This window comes from Mobula birostris, chromosome 7 (assembly GCF_030028105.1).
Source record: "Mobula birostris isolate sMobBir1 chromosome 7, sMobBir1.hap1, whole genome shotgun sequence".
NCBI classification, from domain to species: domain Eukaryota; kingdom Metazoa; phylum Chordata; class Chondrichthyes; order Myliobatiformes; family Myliobatidae; genus Mobula; species Mobula birostris.
Window position 1 is genome coordinate 137589433 of NC_092376.1, and position 24497 is coordinate 137613929.

Sequence of the window (24497 nt, forward strand, 5' to 3'; positions counted from 1 at the left end):
GAGGAAGAAGTATTCTAAAGGCAAATTGACAAAACCCCTGCTAGCAAGAGACACCAAAGCAAACAGAAAAGCCAAAGAGAGGGCAAAAATTAGTAGGAAGTTAGTGGATGGGAAAGCTTCTGTCAGAGCACTGGAGCAGGGACCCAATGTACTGTGCACTTGTGATATTTATTGAGTAACAAATCCAGACATGCAAACAAAGTCAGCATCAAAGTTCAGACAGAGATCAAAACATTCAGAGAAATCCAAGAATCAGGACAACTCACTGGCACAATCTGGCAACAAGCAGGTGAAAACGCAGGACTAAAATACACTGGGTAATAAACAGAGAGGCAGATGATAGGTGGAGCACAATGAGATGCAGGTGGCAGGAGTACAGGTAATAATGGAAAACAGGTGGGGGGAGTAATTAGTGATACAGGGGCTGGAGTAGAGCAGGAGCAGGTCAGGAGCACATAGGGCATGAAAACAAACAAGAGCACACGGTAATACTAAAACACAGAATGACAGCTGGGGGAAACACATAAAGAGACAGAGTTCAGCTGGAGGTACTAGCAGTTTTTAAATAACAACAGAAGGCAATTAAAAACACCATTAAGAAGGTAAAGATGGAATACAAAATTAAGCTAGCCAGTAATATTGAAGAGGATACCAAAATTTCCTTCAGATACATAAAGCGTAAATGAGAGGTGAGAGTGGATATTAGACCACTGGAAAATAATGCTGGAGAGGTAGCAGGGGGGGGGGGGGGGGGGGGGGAACAAGGAAATAGCAGAGACAAACTGAATAAGTAGTTTGTATCAGTCTTCCCTGTGGAAGACACTAGCAGTATGGTGGAAGTTCCAGCTATCAGGGGTCATGAATTGTGTGAAGTTGCCATAACTAGAGAGGAAGTTATTGGGAAACTGAAAGGTCTGAAGGTAGATAAGTCAGGTGGATAAAATGGTGTACACCCCAGGGTTCTAAAAGAAATGGCTGAAGGAATTATTAAGGAAGCAGTCTTGGGGTACTTGGAGGCACATGATGAAATATGCCATAGTCGGCATAGTGTCTTCAAGGGAAATTCTTGCCTGACAAATCTGTTGGAATTATTTGAAAAAGTAACAAGCAGGATAGACAAAGCAGAATTGCTTGATGTTCTGTACTTGGATTTTCAGAAGGCCTCTGACAAGGTACCACATGAGGTTGCTTAACAAGCTACAAGCCAACGGTATTACAAGAAAGATTCTAGCACAGATAAGGCAGTGGTTGATTAGCAGGAGGCAAAGAGTGGGAATAAAGGGAGCCTTTACTGGCTGGCTGCTGGTGACTAGTGGTGCTTCACAGGGATATGTGTTGTGACCAATTCTTTTTAAATTATATGTCAATGATTTGGATGATGGAACTGATGGCTTTGTTGAAATGTTTGCAGACAATGTGAAGATAGGTGGAGGGCAGAAAGTTTTGATGAAGTAGAGAGGCTAGACAAGGACTTTGACAGATTAGGAGACTAGGCAAAGAAATGGCAAATGGAATATCGTGTTGGTAAGTGTATGGTCATGCACTTTGCAGAAGAAAGGGTTGAGTATTTTCTAAATGGAGAGAAAATAGAAAATATGAGGCACAAGTGGACTTGGGAGCCCTAGTGCAGGATTCCCAAAAGGTTAATAAGTTTTACAACAGGAATTCTGCAGATGCTGGAAATTGTTGTTCCTCCAACCTGAGTATTCCCATTCTGACATGTCTATCCACGTCCTCCTCTACTGTAAAGATGAAGCCACACTCAGGTTGGAGGAACAACACCTTATATTCCGTCTGGGTAGCCTCCAACCTGATGGCATGAACATCGACTTCTCTAACTTCCACTAATGCCCCACCTCCCCCTCGTACCCCATCTGTTATTTATTTTTATACACACATTCTTTCTCTCACTCTCCTTTTTCTCCCTCTGTTCCTCTGAATATACCCCTTGCCCATCCTCTGGGTTCCCCCCCCCCCCCGTCTTTCTTCCTGGACCTCCTGTCCCATGATCCTCTCGTATCCCTTTTGCCAATCACCTGTCCAGCTCTTGGCTCTATCTCTCCCTCTCCTGTCTTCTCCTATCATTTTGGATCTCCCCCTCCCCCTCCAACTTTCAAATCTCTTACCCACTCTTCCTTCAGTTAGTCCTGACGAAGGGTCTCGGCCTGAAACGTCGACTGTACCTCTTCCTAGAGATGCTGCCAGGCCTGCTGCGTTCACCAGCAACTTTGATGTAGGTTAATAAGGTTGCAAGTTGAATCTGTGGTGAGGAAGGCAAATGCAATGTTAGCACTCATTTCAAGAGGATTAGAATATAAAAGCAAGGATGTAATGTTGAGACTTTATGAAGTACTTCTGAGGCCTCACTTGGAGTATTATGAGCAGTTCTGGGCCGCCTATCTTAGAAAAGATGTACTGAAACTGGAAAGAACTTAAAGGATTTCAGCAAAGTGACTCCAGGATTGAAGAACTTTTAAATGAAGAGCATTTAATGGCTCTGAACCTGTATTCACTCAAATTCTGAAGAATGAGGGGTATCCTAATTGAAAACTATTGAATGCTGAAAGACTGTGATAGTGTTAATGTAGAGAGGATGTTTCCGATGACGGGAGATTTTAAGACATGAGTACACACTTAGAGGGGGTCCTTTTAGAATGGAGATAAGGAGGAACTTCATCAACCAGAGAGTGGTGAATCTGTGGAATTCTTTGCCACAGGCGACTGTGGAGGCCTGCACTTTATGTATTTTAAGGTAGAGTCTGACAGAATCTTGATTGGTCAGGGCATGAAGGGATGCGAGGAGAAGGCAGGAGAGGAGATTGGGGCTGAGAGGAAATTGGATCAGCCATGATGAAATGACAGAGTGGACTCGATGGGCTGAATGGCCTAATTCTGCTCCTGTATCTTATCGGTTATGGTCCTATCTGCCAAGGGAGTATTCTGCCATCATCCTGGTACTGGATTTCATTCCATCTCAGGCCAACATCTGGCAGGCACTGGAGGAGCTGAGCACTGTAATCAGCAGTCACAACACAGTGCATCTGATTCCGTCCCTATCATTGCTGGAGTTTTCAACCAGGCTAATTCAACAAAGTGTCTGAACAACTACCACCAACATATCACCTGTGGAACCAGAGGAGCATAGGACTGCTTTGAGTCAGTACACCGAACAATATTTAGGGATTGATCTTTGAGTCTGAATGAAATACATCACATTTGTCATTGTCTTCATCAACACCTGTGTGGAAGAGTGTGTGCCTTTGAGAACAAACCAGATATATGTACCTAAACCAAAACCCGAGCTAGGAGATTTGTAGTCTGTTGAGGGCTACATCTGTGGCATTCAAGTCTGGTAATCCAGAACTATACACGTCCAGTTATGATCTATGGAAGGGTATTCTAAGGGTGAAAAAACAATTCTGATTGAAGTTAGAGATGGAATCAAATGCATGTCAACTCTGGCAGGGTTTGCAGGCCATTACTTCCTACAAGGTGAAACCTAAGATCATAAATGGCTATGATACTTCATGCCCAGATGAGCTCAATGACCTTTCTGCATGGTTTGAAAAGGAAAAATCGAACTGCACCTGTAGAATCCCTGCAGTATCTGATGACCCTGTAATCTCTCTCTTGTCAATGTCAGAACATCTTTCATAAGTGTGAACCCTCGCAAGCCATCAGGCCCTGATTGTGTACCTGGTAGGACACTGAAAACCTGACCCAATCGACTGGCAGGAGTGTTCAAGAACATCTTCAGTCTCTCACTGCTGCAGTTGGATCTTTTCTCCTACTTCAAAAGGGCAACAATCATACCAGGGACCAAGAACAGCAGGGTGAGCTGTCCCAATGACTACCACACATTTGCACTCTCATCTACTGTGATGAAGTGCTTTGAGAGGTTGTTCATGGTCAAAATCAACTCCTGCCTCAGCAAGAACCTGGACCTGCTACAATTTGCCTATCACCACAATATGCCTACAGTGGACGCAAGCTCACTGACTCTCTCCTCAGCCTCAGATCACCTTGATAATAGTAATATCTATGTTGTGCTGCAGTTTATTAACTAGAGCAACGTTCAACACCGTTATACCTTGAGTACTAACCAACATGTTCCAAAACCTGTGTCTCTGTACTTCCCTAGGCAATTGGATTCTTTACTTCATTCAGGAGACCACAGTCAGTGCAGATGAGAGGTAACATTTTCATCTCGCTGACTGTCTGTGTGCACTGTGCCCACTGCTCTACTCTCTACACCCATGACTGTGTAGCTAGCCACAGGTCAAACACCATCTATACCTGCTGATGACACAACTATTATTCACGAAATTTCAGGTGGTGACGAAAAGTTGTACGTGAGTGAGATAGATCCGCTGGTTGAGTGGTGTTGAACCAACAACCTTTCCCTCAACAACAGTAAGTTCAAGGATATGATTGTGGACTTCAGGAAGTTGAGGGAATACGCACCAGTCCTCATCGAGGGATTTGCAGTGGAAAGGGTGAATAGTTTCAAGTTCCTGGGTGTCTGCATCTCTGAAGATCTATACTTGGCCCAAAATATTGATGCAAATACAAAGAAGACACAACAGTAGCTATATTTCATTAGGAGCTTGAGGAGACTTGGTATGTCAGCAATGACTCTCGCCAATTTCTACAGAGATAAAATGGAGAGCATTCTAACTGGTTGCATTACTGTCTGGTATGGAAGGGCCACTGCACAGGATCAGAAAAAAACTGCAGAAAGATACAAATTCAGGCAGCTCCATAATGGGCACTAGCTTCCTCAGCATCAAAGACATCTTCAAAAGGCAATGCCTCAAAAAGGTAGCATCCCTATCAACTGGATATACCCACTTCTCATTTCTGCCATCAAGAGGAAGTACTGGTGCCTGATCTCTCTCTCTCTCTCTCTCTCTCTCTATCTATCTCTATCTCTCTCTCTATCTCTCTCAATATCTCTCTCACACACACACACACACACACACACACACACACGCACACGCACACGCACACACACACACAGTTTTAGGAACAGCTTCTTCCCCTCTGAATGGACATGAACTCTTTTACACTACCTCACCAGTTTTATTTTCTTTTTTATTGCTCTCTTTGCACTACTTATTACTCTAATTTAAGATAGATATATATATATCTTATTATATTTTATAGGTTTCTTTATTATGTATTGCAATGTACTGCTGCTGCCAAACAACAAATTGCATGACATATGCAGGTGATTCTAAACCTGATTCTGATTCTAATTCTCTCTTACCCAGCACCCCTCTGTGAAGACTTGCCTGTCAGGTCCTCTTTAAATCTTGTTCCTCTCACCTTAAATCTATTTGATATACCTATAAAAGGTCACTTTTTTGCAATGCTTCAGGGCAGAAAGCTCCAGCTTATCAATCTCTCCTTACAACTCAAACTCCCTCCTTATTATTAGACTCTCTCCTTATAACTCAAACGTACTAAAGTAATAAGATGGACTAATCATGAGTCTTGTTCGTAATGTCACATGTTGCTACCTAATAATAAAACAAAAATTGAACCTAATTCAAGTATCTTTAATCCATAACTCTGTCTACTATTAATATTTGTATCTTTGCATCCGCAAGGAAAGCAGTACTTTGGATGTTACATCCATGCAGGCAGGTTGTTTTATCACAGTTGTGGCTGAGGCAGAAACATGTTAACAGAACGACAGATGGAGATCCAATTTTTATCTGACGCAGGTAAAAATGAATGGTTGCTTATCAATAAAGGATGAGCATCTATCAATGAATTACAAGTCCATTGTGAACTGAACTAAATTATGCCATATTTTCTCAGTTAATATTTGACAGCTTGAATGCAAAATTTCTTAACTTTCTAATATAGAATTGTCTAAATCACCTTATTATTCCTTTGTTTGGTTTAGAATTAGAAACACAATTAGTCTTTTAAAGCCATGCTTTATCTGGAGGAATATTGTAACAATCTAAAATCTGACAGACTAGTAGAGGTATATTTAATTCCCTTGTGTTTTAACTATGGTATATGCCTGCAAATGTCCACTTTCCTAATGTATTAGATTATTTGGATATGCTCAAAGCAGAAGCACTATCAGTAATTGCAAGCTGAGATAACTAATAATTTTGGTGGAATAACAGAAAATTACGACCAACAGCAGACATCTATGATGCAGAAACAGAAAATTCACAGAAAAGATCTACTTTAGGGGATATATTATATATTTTTATACAGGATAACAGAATATCCTGCTGCAGGTAATAAATTTCTGTACAAAAAGAGAAAATAGCATTTAATTTACCTGATACTGATTCAGAAGTAATGCTGTCCTAAATTAGAGAAAAAAACTATTGAATTGGAGGGACATTATGTTATGTGGAACAAAACAGCTGCTATGTTTATGAGACATCCATAATTGAGTAGACCTTTTGCGATACTGAAAGAGGATTCATTATTTTACTGCAACCATAAATATGATAGAAGATCTTTAGGTCTTAAAAGGCGTCTCAACATAGTGGCTTGCAGGAGGCTACATCATTTGCAGGAACCATAATATTTTGTTCTACTTGAGGATCTAAGACCACATATGACGCTGTAAGTTTCAATGGGACACAATCAGAATGATTGGTTTTGCTAGCCACAATGTATCAATTGGAAGTTAAATTGCATAAAGGTTTTATTTCCTGAAGACTTAAACTCATTTTACCTAATCCATAATTATGCCATTGATGACTGTGTAGCTAAACACCATCTTAATTCGTCAATTACACAAATGTTGTCAGCAGAATCTTGAAGTAGTGTACAGGAATGAAGTAAATCGATTGCTTGAGCAGTATCACAACAGCAATCTTGCTCTCATCAACCAAGGAACTGATTGTGGAATTCAGGAAAGGCAAGTCAGGAGAACACATGCCAGTCCACATCAAGGGGGCCAACAATGGATAGGGTGAGTAGTTTCCAGTTTGTGGGTGTCAACATCTCTGAAGAAAACACGAAGAAATTTTGTATGTCACAAAAGACTCTACCAAATTTCTACAAATGAACTATGGAGAGCATTCTAACTGGTCACCGTCTGTTATGGAGGTACCAATGCAAAGGATCAGAAAAAGGTGCAGAGCATTGTAAACTCAGCTCCATCATGGGCACTAGCTTCCCCAACATCGAGGACATCTTTAAAAGGTGATGCCTCAAAAAAGTGGCATCATCACTATCCAGGACCTGCTCTCTTCTGATTACTGCAAGAGGTACAGGAGCCTGAAGATGCACACTCAATGTCTTAGCATCAGCTGATTACCCTCCACCATCAGATTTCTAAGCTGATCATAAAGGCATGAATACTACTATTTTTCTCTTTTTACAGTAGTACTTATATTTATATATAAAAGTCCAGAACTCTTGCAGATTAATTTCAAGGATTCAAAGGTAAGGCCTGTGCTGAGGACTGATTGCTCTGCTCAACGTCACAACATCAGAGAGGGGGAGGTCGGAGGAAAGAGAAGAGGATAAACAATGAGGTACGGTGTTGGGACTTGGAAGTCAAAAGGTCAGGGACTGTAGTAAGAATGGTGATAGGAAAGCAGAAGAAAGACCTAGCAGGAAACTTAGTGTTGGGCAAGAGAGTGAGATAGCACTGGCAGGGTTCCAGGAGCCTGAAGTTGGGGGCTGTGGATTGAGGAGAATGAGGAAGTCCAGATGGAATATTGACACTCTGAAGTTGGGTGAGTTTCCAGTCCTTTGTGGAGATCAAAAATGCAAAGAAATACTGGTTGAAATAATGAATCTGTAGGAGGATAAAGAACCAAACAAAATGTCTGACAACTCACTTCAGAAAAGCTGTTCTTTCTTCTGATTGATTGAATGCTTTGGATCCCCAAAGAACCTCATCATCCTAGTCCCAAGCTTACATCATTAATAAAAATAGAAAATCGGGATTAGGGAGCATCCATGGAAGGAGAAATATAAGTGGTTCAAAACCTAAATCCTGATTAACTGGTGGTGGCTGCAACCTGCCGTTGCTCCAACTCTAATTATCTTACCATTTACAACCTGTCTTGAAGCTTCTTTCACCATGGCTGGAAGGAGTGCCAGAGGTACTAAAAAGGATGATCTTCCTGCTTCTTTGGATTCTATAGTGAATTTGCTGCAAAATCATACACGAGAAGCCTCTGAGAAGTTTCAACAATTCATCATTGAATTTAAGCAAATAGACGGTAAATTGGATTCTATTCAACAAACTCTTAATGAACATGTTAAACGTATTAAAAGTAATGAGGAAATTTTGTCGGCTCAGGAAACAGAAGTGGTTGAAATGCGGAAGCTTTATGAAAAGCATTCAAGATCCAATGAAAAATTAAGAAAGAAGATTAGATTAGATTATGAGGACACGCAGTCCTCTTTTATTGTCATTTAGTAATGCATGTATTAAGAAATGATACAATGTTCCTCAAGTATGATATCACAGAAACACAAGATAAACCAAGACTGAAAAACTGACAAAAACCACATAATTATAACATATAATTACATCAGTGCAAAGCAATACCATAATTTGATAAAGAACAGACCATGGGCACGGTAAAAAAAAGTCTCAAAGTCTCTCGGAAGTCCCATCATCTCACGCAGACGGTAGAAGGAAGAAGAACTCTCCCTGCCATGAACCTCCAGCGCCACAAACTTGCCGATGCAGCACCCTGGAAGCACCCGACCACAGCCGACTCCTGAGTCCGTCCGAAAACTTCGAGCCCCTGACCAGCCCTCCGACACCGAGCACCATCTCTGCTGAGCGCTTCGACCCCGGCCCCGGCAACAGGCAATAGGCAAAGCCAAGGATTTAGGGCCTTCTCCTCCGGAGATTCTCGATCGCACAGTAGTTGTGGCAGCGAAGCGGGCATTTCAGAAGTTTCTCCAGATGTTCCTCTGTGCTCCTCACGTCCGTCTCCATCAAATCAGGATTGTGCACGGTACCTACTTAACAAATACCAATATCATTTCGGAGTGGCCGCCTACACTGTGTCGCACCACCATCTTCTCCTCCCCTACTAGATTATCAACCTAGAAAATAGAAGTAGAAGGAACAGCCTACGGATTCTGGGTCTCGAAGAGTTAATCAAAGGTAATCATCCTATGGAATTTTTTGCAAACTTTTTGCAAGAATTATTTCTGGAGATTTTGACGTCTGTGCCTATGATCGATCGAGTTCGCAGATCTCCTGTGTTTAGACCTCCTAACGATCAGAGACCAAGATAAGGAATAATCTGTTTTCAGGAATTTAAAACAAATGAACTCTTAATTCGCGAATTTTGTCAGAGGCATGATTGACTATAATGGTCACAAGATTAGAATTATCGTAGATTATTCGCCTGAGTTTATGCAGGAACGTGTTAAGTTCAAAGAAGTTATGTCCGAGCTTTTTAATAAGGGTTTCAAGCTTTCCCTTTGTTACCCAGCCCGACTCAGAATCACACTTAAAAACAGTTCTTTCGAATGGTTTCGCTCGACTGTTGAAGCACAAAAGTTTTTAAAATCTGAAAGCTAAAACCGAAGGCTGGCAGTTTAGTTTCTCCTTACATGAAGACACAAGATTAAACTTTTAATTCGCAAATCTCATCGAAAGGGCATGATTGGTTATAGGGTGGAATATTAAGATTCTCGAAGATTATTCGCTTGAGGTTATGCAGGAACATGCTAAATTTAAACAAGCTCTGTTGGAATTATTTTAATAAGGGTTTTAACCCATCCCTTGGCTACCCAGTTTGATTGAAAATCTCATTAAGATGGATCCTTCAAATGGTTTTGTTTGAATGCTGAAGCACAAGGACTTTTTTAAATTTGAAGGCTAACTGCTTAGTCTGTTTTTCCATGAAGATATAAGATTAATGCTTAATGTCTTTCTGTATGAATAATTGTATCTTTTATTTTGGTAAACCTTTGTAACTAATTTCCTTTTGTATTTTTAATACTGTATTTTTGATATACGAGAATTGAATCTCTTGTTTAGATATTGCTTAGTCTAGGTTGGAATATAAATAACCTTGAAACTAATTGGAGCGATCACCAGGTTTTTGCAGGGTTGTCGGTAGTTATAGTTGCAGACTTTCTATTGGTCATTTTTTTTTCTCCATGGGAGGTGGACGGAGGTATGTTTTTTTTTCCCCAGAAGCTGTTTTCGAATTTTTAGCTAACTTGTTGCTCGGATACCATTTCTTAAGGTTTATGGCTTGGTTTTTAAGTTACATTTTCACCCTTCCTTTAAATAATATTAAAAATGGACCAAACTATTAATTTACTCAGTTTTAATGTGAAAGGGTTAAATCACCCTGTTAAACGTAATAAGATTTTTGCTTATATTAAAAAATTTAAGGTCCCTATTCTTTTTTATAAGAAACTCACATCCACAAATATGATAATCTACGTTTATTTGGCCATTGGAACGGACTTTGTTTTCACTCTTCTTTTCAGGCCAAATCTAAAGGAGGTTCGAATCTTATAGATAATACACTTTCCTTTGTCCAACATAAAGAGTGTCTGATACTAATGGACTTTTTTATAGTTTCAGAAAAACTAGAAAATAAATTAATAGAATTTCCCAATGTGTATGCCCAAAATATAGATGACCCAGGATTCTTTAAGCGTTTTTTTTTCATTTTTACCAGATCTGAATCTTTATTCTTTGGTGATGGGAGGAGATTTTAAATGTTGGCTAGACCCAATTTTAGACCGATCATCTCCTAGACCAGCATCACTTAATAAATCAGCTTTGTTTATTGAATCCTTTTTTCTGAAGTGTGGTATAGTTGACCTTTGGCATTTTTTTTACATCCTTTAGATAGGGACTATTCGTTTTTTTTCTCATGTTCATCATACATATTCCAGGATTGATTATTTTTTATCGATAGTCAAATAATTTCATCAGTTCGTTCCTGTGAATATAAAGAGATTGCTGTTTCAGACCATGCTCCGATATTTTTATCTTTAAAATTCCCTGGCCTTCCTCAAACCAACAGATTTTGGTGTTTTTATACAGTTTTGTTATCTGATAAGGAATTTTTAAAATTTCTAGAGAAGCGTATTATTTTGATTTTTGAAGAAAATAAAAAGGAAGAGACATCTGATCTTATTGTATGGGATACTTTCAAGGCCTATATTAGAGGACAAATTATTTCTTATACTACAAGTGTTAAGAATAAAGCTAATAAAGAAAGAATTGAATTAGCCAATTAATTAGAACAATTAGGTCAAAAATATGCTGGAGCTCCAGATCCTGTTGTATATAAAAGATGTGTTGAAGTTAAAACTAATATGATCTTCTGTTAACATATCCAATTGAAACTCAACTTCTTAAAGATAAAACTCAATTTTACATTCACGGAGATAAATCAGGCAAAGTATTGGCCAACCAGTTAAAAATTTCTGTAGTTAAACTACAAATTAAAGAAATTTGCAAAACTAATGGTGATAGGACAACAGATTACTCTGAAATAAATGATACATTTAGACAATTCTATTCTAAACTTTATAGTTCTGACTCCCCTAAAGATAATACTGTAATAAACAATTTTTAGATCAATTAAATATCCCTGCACTTTCTGCAGGTAATTGCAAACAGATGGATCAACCCATTTCTTATGAGGAAATCACTGAGGCTATACATTCATTACACTCAGGGAAGGCTCCGGGTCCAGATGGGTTTTCTGGAGAACTTTATAAGGCTTTTTCTTCATTAATTATACCGCAGTTAAACTTATTCTTTTTGGATTCTTTCAAATTGTGTAGTTTGCCTCAATCTTTTTGTGAAGTTTCTATTTCACTTATCCTAAAAAAGAACAAGGACCCAACTGAATGCTCTTCATAAGGGCCAATTTCATTACTCAATGTTGATACTAAAATTCTTTCTAAAGTTCTGGCTTGTAGGATTGAGAATATTTTACCTTCTATTATTTCTGATGATCAGACTGGATTTATTAAAAACTGACATTGTCATGGTCCAGTCTGTGAAGTCCACGTTCCGGTTCAAGGTCCGTTCCGTGGACTCCGGACTCCAGGTCTTCCGGCTCTCCCTTGTTTCAGCTGGGCTTAATCATAGGCACCTGATGCTCGTCTTGGGGCTGGGAATATAAGTAGCCCTGGGATTGAGTGTGGGTGCTAGTTTGTCCTGCTGGGGGAAGGCTAGAGTAGCCATTTGTGATCTCTAGGCCTGGTTGTAGGACCACCACTTCATGGAGCCTTGTCTCTAGTTGGAGCAGTCATCATGGTATGTTTGGCCGTTTCTGGGGCCAGCTGAGTGGCTGTCTGTCACTCCGAGCTAGATATGGATTTGGCTGTTTCCGTAGCCAGCCAAAGTTGCTGGCTGCCTTGAGACTTGGAGCCACCCTGGATTGAGCTCCCTTCCTGTCCTTGCCTCTGTGGGGTAAGTCAGGCTGTCCTTGTTGTTACCCTATGGTTGGACCTGTCCCTTCCCGTCCTCGCCTCTGTTGGGTAAGTCAGGCCATCTTTGCCATTACCCTACACTGGGATCTTTCCCTTCCTCTCTTTGCCTCTGTGGGGTAGGTCAGGTCGTCCTTGCCATTACCCTATGGTTGGATCTATCCCTTCCTGTCCTTGCCTCCGTTGGGTAAGCCAGGCTGTCTTTGCTGTTACCTTGAGGTAGGACTGTTCTGTTCTCTGCCCCTCCCCGTCTAAATCCCTGACAGTTTCCTCTATGGTTTACCTCGGCAGTCATCCTGGCCCGGCGTCCAAGGAAGGGGCCCGGCCCTGTGTCCTAGGAAGAGACCCGGCCCTGTGCTCTAAGAAGAAGTTCTTCATCCTGCCCCGGAAAGCCGCGAAGGGCCCAAGCCTCGCCTAGTCCCGCAGCCGAGCCGCGAAGGGCCGCAGCCGAGCCGCGAAGGGCCCAAGCCTCGCCTAGTCCCGCAGCCGAGCCGCGAAGGGCCCAAGCCTCGCCTAGTCCCGCAGCCGAGCCGCGAAGGGCCCAAGCCTCGCCTAGTCGCGCAGCCGAGCCGCGAAGGGCCCAAGCCTCAAAGAACCCAAGCCATGTACAGTTCTGTAGCCACACCATGTCCTCGCCTAGTTCCGGGCCTGAGCCCCAGTCAAGACCCAGATTCTGGGTCTTTGTCCAGTCCAAACCCAGGCTCCTAGTTCCCAGTTCCTTGTCCTGGTCCTACTTTCCTAGCCAAAGTCCTAGCCCAAGTCTGTGTTCCTGTCCCAGCTCCTAGTCTGTGTCCAGTCCCGTCCCTAACTCTAGTCCAGCCCAGTTCCCAGTACTTCAGTGTCTTTGTCTTGCATCTGGGTCCACCATCAACACTCACCTTATGACAGACATTCCCATTTTAATGTGTGCTGTGTATTAAATGTTATTTACCCTCCTTCTCAGGAGATATCGGAATGTGCAATATCCTTAGATGCTGAGAAGGCCTTCGATTGGGTTGAATGGAATTATTTATTTAAAACCTTAGAAAATTTTAATTTTGTACCAGATTTTATTCAATGGATTAAATTACTTTATTTATCTCCTTCTGCTCGAGTTCTTACTAATTTTCAAAATTCCAAACCATTAAACTTCACCGTGGAACTAGACAAGGCTGTCCGTTGAGTCCTTTGCTTTTTGATCTAGCTTTAGAACCCCTTTCCATTGCTTTTCGAGAATCTAGTGATAGCTGTGGTATTTTAAGGAGAGGTATCACCCACAAAATCTCGCTTTACGCTGATATATTGCTTTTTATCTCTAATGTTGAGACCTCGTTACCTTGCATACTTCTTTACTCCTGTTTTATCCAGTTTTCGGGATATAAATTGAACCTACATAAGAGTGAATTATTTCTTTTAAATAATTTGGTATCAATTAATACTAATCTCCCTTTTAAAACTGTAAGGAATCAATTTACTTATTTGAGTGTAACAGTCACTAAGAATTACAAACACCTGTTTAAAGAAAACTTTCTTACTTTATTGAACCATGTAAAAAAGATATCATTAATTTGATCACCTTTCAATATCATTGAATGGATGAATTAATTCTATTAAAATGAATATTCTGCCTAAATTTGTATATCATTTTCAGGCTTTACCTGTTTTTATTCCTAAATCCTTTTTTGACTCTCTTGAATTTATTTTATCCTCCTGTATATGGAAAAATAAATGTCCTCATTTAAATAAAGTTCATCTTCAAAAACCTAAAAAGTCTGGAGGTTTAGCCTTACCTAATTTTAGGTTTTATTACTGGGCTGTTAATATATGATATCTTGTGTTTTGGCTATATTATATTAATCGTGTAGACTGTCCGGTACGGGTTTCTTTAGAAGCTAACCCTGTTAATAAATTTTCTGTTATTTCTCTTCTTGGATCCTCACTTCCATTATTTGTAAGTAAACTAACTGATAATCTAATAGTTAAACATACTCTGAGGATCTGGATACAATTTAGAAAACATTTTGGTTTATTGAGATTTTCCTTTTCTAGTCCCATTTATTCTATTTTTTTTAAACCCTCCATAACTGATTTAGTTTTTAAAGAATGGGACGGGTTGGGTATTAAATGTTTTTGGGATCTGTTTGTTGGAGGAAATCTTTCTTCATTTGTCAGCTAAATATAGCGTACCCAAAGCTCACTTTTTTAGATTTCTACAAATCAGAGACTTTCTACGATGTCAAGTATGCACATTTCCTATAAGCTCAGATAAGAACTTAGTAGACACAATTTTTAATTTGACACCTTTTCATAATGGTTCAATATCTAATATTTATGGTATGTTACTGGAGAAGAGGAACGTTCCTTTAGACAAAATTAAGAATCTCTGGGAACAAGATTTACAGTCATCAATATCTGACGAAACTTGGAATGAAATTTTTGAACTGGTTAATACTTCATTGCTATGTGCTCGCCATTCCCTCATACAATTTAAGGCGGTACATAGAGTCCATATGACTAAAGATAAGTTATATCATTTTTATTCGGATATATCTCCCCACTGTGACAATTTTGACCTTTAGCTCTCATAGCTAGAGGGTGCTTTTGTTTAAATGGTAAGAAGTTTTTCCTCCTCCTTATGCTCAATGGTTATGTGATGTTACGTCATGCTTAGATTTAGAGAAGATACGTTGTTCAATTTCTGAATCTCGTCAAGACTTTCAAACATTGTGGGGACCCTTTCTGAATTATTTTCAAAACATTCAAAACCCTCAATTCGTTGTTTAAATTTAGATGTTGGCTATTATTAATTTTAATATATGAGAAGGTATTTTGCCTTTTTTTTTCCTCAATAAACAGCTTCGGTCTTGGTAGGGGTTAGACTTTTTTTTTGTAATAAATTAGTATATTTTAATATAACTATTGACTAACCTACATGAATATGGAGTAATTAGATTGTTATTATGGATAGATATAATGTAATTGGTAGTTTTTTATCTTTTTTGACCTTTTATATATACTTTATTGTACTCTGTATTCTTCTATGTAGAAACTAATAAAAATATTGAAAAGAAAACCTAAGTCCTTCATCAAAATACTTCCTTCATGTTCTTAGTCTCTTCACAATTACATTTACTTATGTTAATTCAGATCAAAAATTTTTCAAATTCCGATCTGCTTTACAAGAAAGAGCTTTACTTCATTTCTCACTAAAACTTCATAATATATATCCATCACCTTGTATAGGTACAGAAAGCTCTAGGGTACAATCTGGCAATGTCACATAAATACTGACTCACACATCACAGATACTACTGTAGTACTGTTAATATCCACTGAAACCCATTTTCCTTCAAGATACATTGACATATAGAAACGTTCAATGGAATTCTGACAGTGTGATCAGTCTATACACTACATTGAAAGCACAACATTCTTCATCTAATTCCCTTTTCCTATTTCCTCATGCTGCTTGGTGTTGCTTTGTTAAAGATGAGCTTTATTTGTCACATGTATATTGAAACATTGAAACACACAGTGAAATTCATCATTTTGCTTCCAAATAAATCTCTGAAAATGCCCTTTGATACCACAGTTAAAGCAGACAGACTCTCTGTGAAGGCACACGCTAGCCTGATGATGAGAAGTTATGAATGCCTCCACAACAACACTATCTCCCCTTCACTTAATTTTTCCATTTTCTCCATAGATGCCATAGAGATTAGCCCTATGTTATTAACACCCTGTGCCCTCTCTGGGTGACATTGCAAACTCTGCACTTGCTTACTGTTTACAATGCTTGGACAGCATCAAATGCCAAGTTGAAATATAGTCTTTATTCACTGAGCAATCTCCCATAAGTACAAACATCACAAATTCCATAAATTATTCAATACCATAACAACCTGTCCAAAATTGCACAATTTTGTGTTCAGCAGTTCATCTCAGATCCTTCATAAGACCAGCATACTGAATCCAGCTACTAAATTTATACATATGCAGTATAACATTGGAGGGAGAGCTGGGATATGAGTCAGGGTGGGAGTGGGTGTTGTTAGTTGCGTAGCTCAATCAATTTAAGCGACTCTTCTAATGTCTTGATACTTGCTCTTGACCCCAAATATTGACTCCAGAGCTCAAGAGGATAAAAATCCAAAATATTAAGCAACAATATCTCCTATAACATCCAAGTCAATCTTCTTGCATCTTCATCACCAGTTCTCATTATTAAGCAAGTTCAGTATATTCAGAGCACAAGTAAAAACTCATAAAACTCACAATGAAATGGAGACATCTTTCTCCATTATTAGGGAGAGAGAGAACCTGTGGTATGTCAAATACTGGGTGAACACGTAGTTTTTGGAGTACTGCAAGTCTGTGTCTTTGCTGTTGCTTTTGCTGCACACTTGGATGCTCGGTGGCAAGTGCAGATGCTTTTTTTTGCCGGTAGGTGGAGTGGGGACCGTTGCTTGCTGCTGCTTATGCATGGGAGGGAGAAGAACTGGGGGGACTTTGGGGTTCTAACGTTTAACTGTCATTCATTCTTTGGGGCACTCCTCTGTTTTTGTGGATGGTTGTGAAGAAAAAGCATTTCAGGATGTATATTGTATACATTTCTCTGACATTAAATGCACCTTTGAAACTGTTGACAATCCAAACATGTGCATCTCTATTGGAGAGGCCATTTTGTTTTGTTAGGCCATGTGATCACAAGAGGAAGTTCATACCAATAGAAACAACAAAATCTCTTAAAGTAACCTCTCCCAGCAAGGAGTTCTGCAGAAATAGGCCCACTATCCAGTTCAGGCCTGCTTCTGTATGAGTGGCCAATAATGATTACAGCCAAGTGGAATGATTATAAATGATATTCAAGCTTACAATGCACACCACTTGATATCGTATCCACATTGAGGGAAATGTATACACATGCTGAGATGATCTACAATCAGATGAGACACAGACCACAGTATTATGAAGACCTCAGAACTCTATTCAGCCATCTTAGAACTTTTGAGTCAGGTGCATTTTAACTTTGAGAAAATGATCTCCAGCAAGCTAAAATGCCATTAGCATGTAGAAAGGGTTTCAGCGTTGGGAGTACAACAATTTCAGTTGGAACAAACTATTCATGTTTAAATATTGTTTAGTATAAATTAAAGCTAAACCATATTCCCGAATACAAAAAGGTAAATTTTGAACAAAATAGGAAAAAAAGCCTTTACAGATATCACATTTTATTTGCCTTAATGATGTTAAACATGCCATAAAATTAATTTCCACCTGTTATTTACAGGAATAAAAATAGCTTATTGCGTATTATATTGGCTGTTATGCAACGAAATTTGGAAAAATCCTTGCATACTCCAAATATTTAATGGTTGATTACCAATTCTACAATTAGCCATCCATCTCTAATGCAGTCATTTAGTGCCATTAGAGACCAGTTAAGTGCTGCAGTTTAGAAATTCTGTTTCAGAGCACATTTGTTTTACGTGATGTGGGCAATAATTGTATCAGATATACCACTGTGTACTTTGTGCACCAGTGTCACTCCTGATCACCAAGAAGCAGAAGGGCAGAAGGCACATTGAATATAACTACCATCATCAGATTAATGGTCCTTTATTGTCACTTGGTCTAATCCCTGGAGTTCTCTAGCTCAGAAGCCATACCTTATCAGAAAGATTCCAGTGAATAAGGAAAATGCTTTCAATATATGTATACACACACAGAGAATCCATTGGTTTTACAGAATGGTAGAAAACTGGGTTAAATTGATCTTACAGTAGGTTAACATCATAGGCTAAAGGTCCTATATTGTAATGCTCTATATTATATCTCTAAACAATGTACAGATTTGATGGCATTTTATCTTACATACACAACATAGAATATAGAGCAATACAGCAAAGCACAGGCACTTCGCACCATAATGTTGTGTGAACCTTTTAACTTATTCCTAGGAAGAGATATTCAAATGGTATGTTGCCTCCTTGGTACCAGGATCAAGGACATCTCGGATCAGGTCCATGGCATTCTCAAGGGCGACGGTAGCATCCAGAAGTCTTGGTGCATATTGGCACCAATGACAATTGGTAGACAAGGTGAGGAGGTCCTGAAGAGAGAGTTTAGGGTGTTAGGTAGAAAGCTGAGAAATAAGAGCTCCAGGGTAGTTTCTGGACTGCTGCCTGTGCCACAACCAGTGACGGTAAGAATAGAATGATTTGGCAGGGGAATATGTAGCTGATAAACTCATGCCGGGGGCAGATTTATGGTTCCTTGAGACCTCTTCTGGGGAAGGTACGACCTGTACATAAGGGACGGGTTACACCTGAACCTTATGGGATCCAACATCCTTGTGGGCAGGTTGGCTAGAGTTGTTTGGGTGTGTTTAAACTAATTTGGCTGGGGGGTGGGAACTGGAGTGATAATGCTGAAGTTGAGGTATTTGGTTTACAAACTGAGGCAATGCATAGTGAGAGTCCTAGCAAGGAGAGGCTGATGATAGGGTAAAGTTGCAGTCAACAGGGTAAGTTGCAATGTAAAAGGTGGACAAAATCAAAAAAGGAGAATACTGAGCTGAAGGAGTTATATTTGAATGCACACAGTATATGGAATAAAGTAGATGAACTTGACGTACAGTTTCAGATTGGCATGTATAATGTTGTGAGCATCACTGAATCATGGTTTAATGTCTAAGGATACACATTGTATTCAAAAGACAGGCAGGAAGGTAGAGGGAGCAGCATTAATCTGTTGGTAAAAAATGATATCAATTCATTAGAAAGAGGTAACATGGGGTCGGAAGGTGTTGAATCATTGTGGGTAGAGCTAAGGATCTGCAAGGGTAAAAAGACTTTGATGGGAGTTATATACAGCTCCCCAAACAGTAGTAAGGATGTGGTCACAAATTACAACAGGAGATAGAAAATACATGTCAAAAGGGAAATGTTACAATAGTCATGGGGGATTTCAATTAAAGGTTCAAAGGTTCATTTTTTGTCAAAGTATACAACTCTGAATTTCTTCTTCTCCAGATGGTGGGATGGGGGTGTCACATTGAAGCCTAGCAAATGGTGAAAGGCCTTGATAGAGTGGATGTGGAGAGGATGTTTCTCATGGTGGGAGAGGACGTAGCCTCAGAATAGAGTGGCGGACTTTTAGAACAGCTATGAGGAGGAATTTCTTTTTCCAGAGAGTGGTGAATCAAGGCAGAGGTTGATAGATTCTTGATTGGTCAGGGCATGAAGGTACAGGGAGAAGGCAGGAGATTGGGGCTGAGAGGAAAATTGGATCAGCCATGATGAAATGGTGGAGCAGCCTTGATGGGCAAACGACCTAATTCTGCTCCTATACCTTATGGTCTTATAGATCAATCAAACCCTTCGCACCTGCCAAATTCTCTATTTTTTTTACATCCATGCACCTATCTAAGAGTCTCTTAAATGTCCCCAACGTATCTGCTTCTTCCATCACACCTACCACCTACGACTCCCTGTGTATAAAATCTATTACTGACATCCCCCTTATACTTTCCTCTAATCACCTTAAAACTATACTCTCTCATATTAGCCATTACCACACTGGAAAAAGGAACTGGCTGTCTACTCTATCTATGCATCTTATCATCTTGTACACCTCTATCAAGTTACTTCTCATGCTCCTTCACTCAAAAGAAGCCCTTTGAAGAATATATATACACATAGACCTCAAGATTGTTCTGTTCCTCCCTATTGCCAAGAATTTTGCCATTAACCTGATACTCTGCATCCAAGTTCAGCCTTCCAAAACGTATATCTTCACAGTTCTCTGGATTGAACTCTATCTGCCACTTCTCAGCCCAGCTCTGCATCCTGTCAATGATCTACTGTAAACTGCAACAATCTTCTACACCATCCACAACTCGACCAACCTTTGTGTCATGTGCAAACTTACTAACTCACCCTTCCACTTTCTCATCCAAGTCATTTATAAAACTCATAAAGAACAGGAGTCCCAGAACAGGTTCTTATTTTGAATCCATGCAGCCAAGTTTCCCTAGATCCTATGCCTCTTGGCTTTCTGAATGAGACTATCATGGGGAACCTTGTCAAATGATTTACTAAAATCCATATACATCACATCCACAACTCTACCTTCATCAATGTGTTTTGTTACTTCCTCGAGGATTCAATCAGGATTCCTCTCCAATAGTATGCCGAACACTGATGCAAGGCTTGCAGGTCCCCAATTCCCAGGATAATCCCTATTATGTTTCTTGAACAAAGGCATAACATTTGCCATCCTCCAATCTTCTGGTAATTCTCTTGTGGCCAGTGAGTACAAAAATATCATTGCTAAAGGTGCAGCAATCTCGTCCTTTGCTTCCAAGTAATCCTGATGCGGCCTCCTCTATGTTGATGAGATCCATTATAAATTGAGGGAATGCTTTGTTGAGCAACTCCGCTTTGTCCGTCAAAAGCAGAACATCCCGGTGGTCAAATATTTCAGTTCCGATTTTCATTCGCATTCCAACACGTTGATCCATGAGCTCCTCTTCTGCTAAGGTGAGGCCACTCTCCGGGTGCAGGAGCAAAACTTTATATTTTAGCTGGGTAGCCTGCAATCTGATGGCATTACTATTGATTTCTCCTTCCAGTTAAAAAATTCCCTCCCATCCCCTCATCTCTATTCCCTACTCTGGCCTTATACCTCTTCTCAGCTGCCTATTATTTTCCCTTGGGTCCCCTCCTCCTTCCTTTCTCCTACAGTCCACTCTCCTCTCCTATCAGATTCCTTCCTCTCCAGCCCCTTACCTTTCCCACCCACTTGGCTTCACCTATCACCTTTTAGCTAGCCTCCTTCCCCTCCCTTGATCTTCTTGTTCCCCCTTCCTGAAGAAGAGTCTTGGTCCAAAATGACAACTGTTTATTCATTTCCATAGCTGCTGCCTGACCTGCTGAGTTCCACATTTTTTGTATCTTAATCTGGGTTACATCATGTCTGGCCCTGTGGCTTATCTATCCTAATGTATTTCAAAATTTCCAGCATATCCTCTTTTGACATGTTCCAGCATATTAATCTATATTATGGTGAATACTGAGACAAAGTATTCATTAAGGACCTCTCCTACTTCCTTTGATTCCAGGCCCATTCTTCTTTTTTATTGTTGATCGGTCCTATCCTCTCTCTTGTCATTCTTCTGTTCTTCACATATCAGTAGAACACCTTGAAGTTTTCTTTAATCCTACTCACTTTCTCATGATCCCTTCAATATATTTTAAATCTCTTCTTAAACTTCTCCTTGGCTTCTTTATAACTTTCAAGAGCCCTGTCTGATCCTGCTTAACATTAGACATAGATCCTTCTTCATCTTTAGATGTTCCACATCTCTTGTCAACCATGGCTCCTTCATCCTACCATTCTTTCCCTGACTCAGTGGGACAAACCTATCCAGAACTCCACACAAGTGCTCCCTAAGTAACTTTCACATTTCCACATTGTACATTTCGCTGTTCCCAATTTATGATCCCAAGTCCCTGCCTAGTAGTATCATAATCCACCCTCCCCAATTAAATACATTTCCATATTGTTTGCTCCTCTCCCTCTCCAAGGAAATGGTAAAGGTCAGGGATTTCTAATCATTGTCTCTAAAATTGTCACCCACTGAGATTGACAAAGTTCATTGCCCCATACCAAATCCAGTTTGGCCTCTTCTCTAGTCCATATATTTTATCAGAAATCCTTTCTGGACACATCTAACAAATTCTGCCCATCCAAACTTTTGTACCAAGGAAGTGACAATTAATATTAGAGAAGTTCAAGTCAGCCAGGAAAACAATCCTACCAATTTTACACCTCTCCAAAATGTGCCTCCCAATCTGCTCTTCAGTGGTTCCAAATTACTTGGACCTCAAAAGATCAAAGCAAGTAATTTCCAGAGACTTAAGGCTTATTGATCGTTAAAAGATCTGTATCTTACCTGTTCCTTGCCAGCAATAACCACAAACCATAAGAGTGTTTAAAGAAAACATACGTTAGAGTGGATTTTTTTGGGTAGATGATTTGTTTACACTTAAATGACTTTGGCCACCAGACTTCTATTTTAACTGTTTGACAAAGGACTGTGATTGAGTCCACCACAATGGGCTTCCTAAAAGGGTGTAAATACCAAATGCTTCTGATGCCAGATGCTGTAGTTTCGAAGACAGTATTATCTATACATTATAAATATTAATTGTCTTCTATGTTAGCACGTAAAATACCAAATAAATGTATTGTGGATTGAACTAAAGGCTGTGGATACCAACCCAGACATGTTGGCGTCAGAAGGAAAGGATGAAATCCGAAGGTGTGATGTTTGTATGTAGCTTCTAAAGGAAGCATTGTCTAAGCATTGTCTATAACTTTTTAAGTAGCGATTGCCTTTGTGTTTAGCATATAAATATCGAGCCCACATTGAGCTAACAGACCTTTCTACGGAAAGCGTCTACGTCCGTTAAGATGCCTGCTGTACCTTGTTGTCTCAAATAAAGAAGCTGCTTTGTATCTCCCAGTGACTCTGTCTCTCCGGTAATTTCATCCACGCTACAACAGCATATATCAGGAATCCCACACACTTGCCCATCTCTGAAGCACAACCTAAGAATTCCCTCACACTGCTCAAGCCGCTCCCAACCACAACCATCTTCCCAGCATTCCATCCAGTTATCAGTTCTATGGGATCCTCCAGTCACTTCTGACACATCATATATTCCCCTTACCAGGAATTTTCTGCAATCTTCTCTTCCTCTACAAGATAGCAGAGATACTTAAATCATCCCTGGTGACACATGAGGTACCAGAGACTGGAGGATAGCTATTGTTCGACTGTTTAAGAAAGCCTCTAAAAATGAACCAGAAAATTATAGGCCGGTGAGCCTGACATCAGTAGTCAGAAAGTTTTTGGAAGGTATTCTAAGAGACCAGATATACAGTGCCTATAAAAAGTATTCACCACCCCCTCCCCCTTCAAAGTTTTCATTTTTTAATGTTTTACAACATTGAATCACAATGGATTTAATTTGCCTTTTTGAAACTGATCAACAGAAAAGACTCTTTCATGTCAAAGTGAAAACAAATTTCTACAAATTGGTCTAAATTTATTACAATTATTAATCTCAGAATAATTCATTGCATAATTACTCAGCCCCTTCAAATCAGTATTTAGTAGATGCACCTTTGGCCGCAATTATAGTCTCGACTCTGTGTGGATAGGTTTCTATCAGCTTTGCACATTTGGACACTGCAATTTTCACCATTCTTCTTTACAAAACTGCTCAAGCTCTGTCAGATTGCTTTGGGATCATGAGTGAACAGCCCTTTCAAAGTACAGCCACAAATTCTCAATTGGATTGAGGTCTACACTCTGACTTGGCCACTCCAGAACATTAACTTTGTTGTTTTTAAGTCATTGCTGTGTAGCTTTGGCTTTATGCTTGGGGTCATTGTTTTGCTGGAAAACAAATCTTCTCCCAAGTTGTAGTTCTCTTGCAGACTGCATCAAGTTTTCCTCCAGGAGTTTGCTGTATTTTGCTGCATTCATATTACCCTCTGCTTTCACAAGCTTTCCTGGGCATGCTGCAGTGAAGCATCCCACAGCATGCTGCAGCCGCCACCATGTTTCACAGTAAGGATGGTGTGTTTTTGATGATATGTGGTGTTGGGCTTATGCCAAACATAACGTTTAGTCTGATGGCCAAAAGCTCGATTTTGGTTTCATTAGACCATAGAACCTTCTTCCAGCTGACTTCAGAGTTTCCCACATGCCTTCTGGCAAACACTAGCCAAGGTTTCATGTGAGTCTCTTTTCATCAGTGGCTTTCTATTTGCCACCCCCTCATAAAGCTGCAACTGACAAAGTACCTGGGCAACAGTTGTTGTATGTACAGTCTCTCCCATCTCAGCCACTGAAACTAATAACTCCTCCAGAGTTGTCATAGGTCTCTTGGTGGCCTCCATCACTAGTCCTTTTCTTGCAGTCACTCAGTTTTTAAGGATGGCCTGCTATAAGCAGATTTACAGCTGTGTCATATTCTTTCCATTTCCTGATGATTAACTTAACTATACTCCAA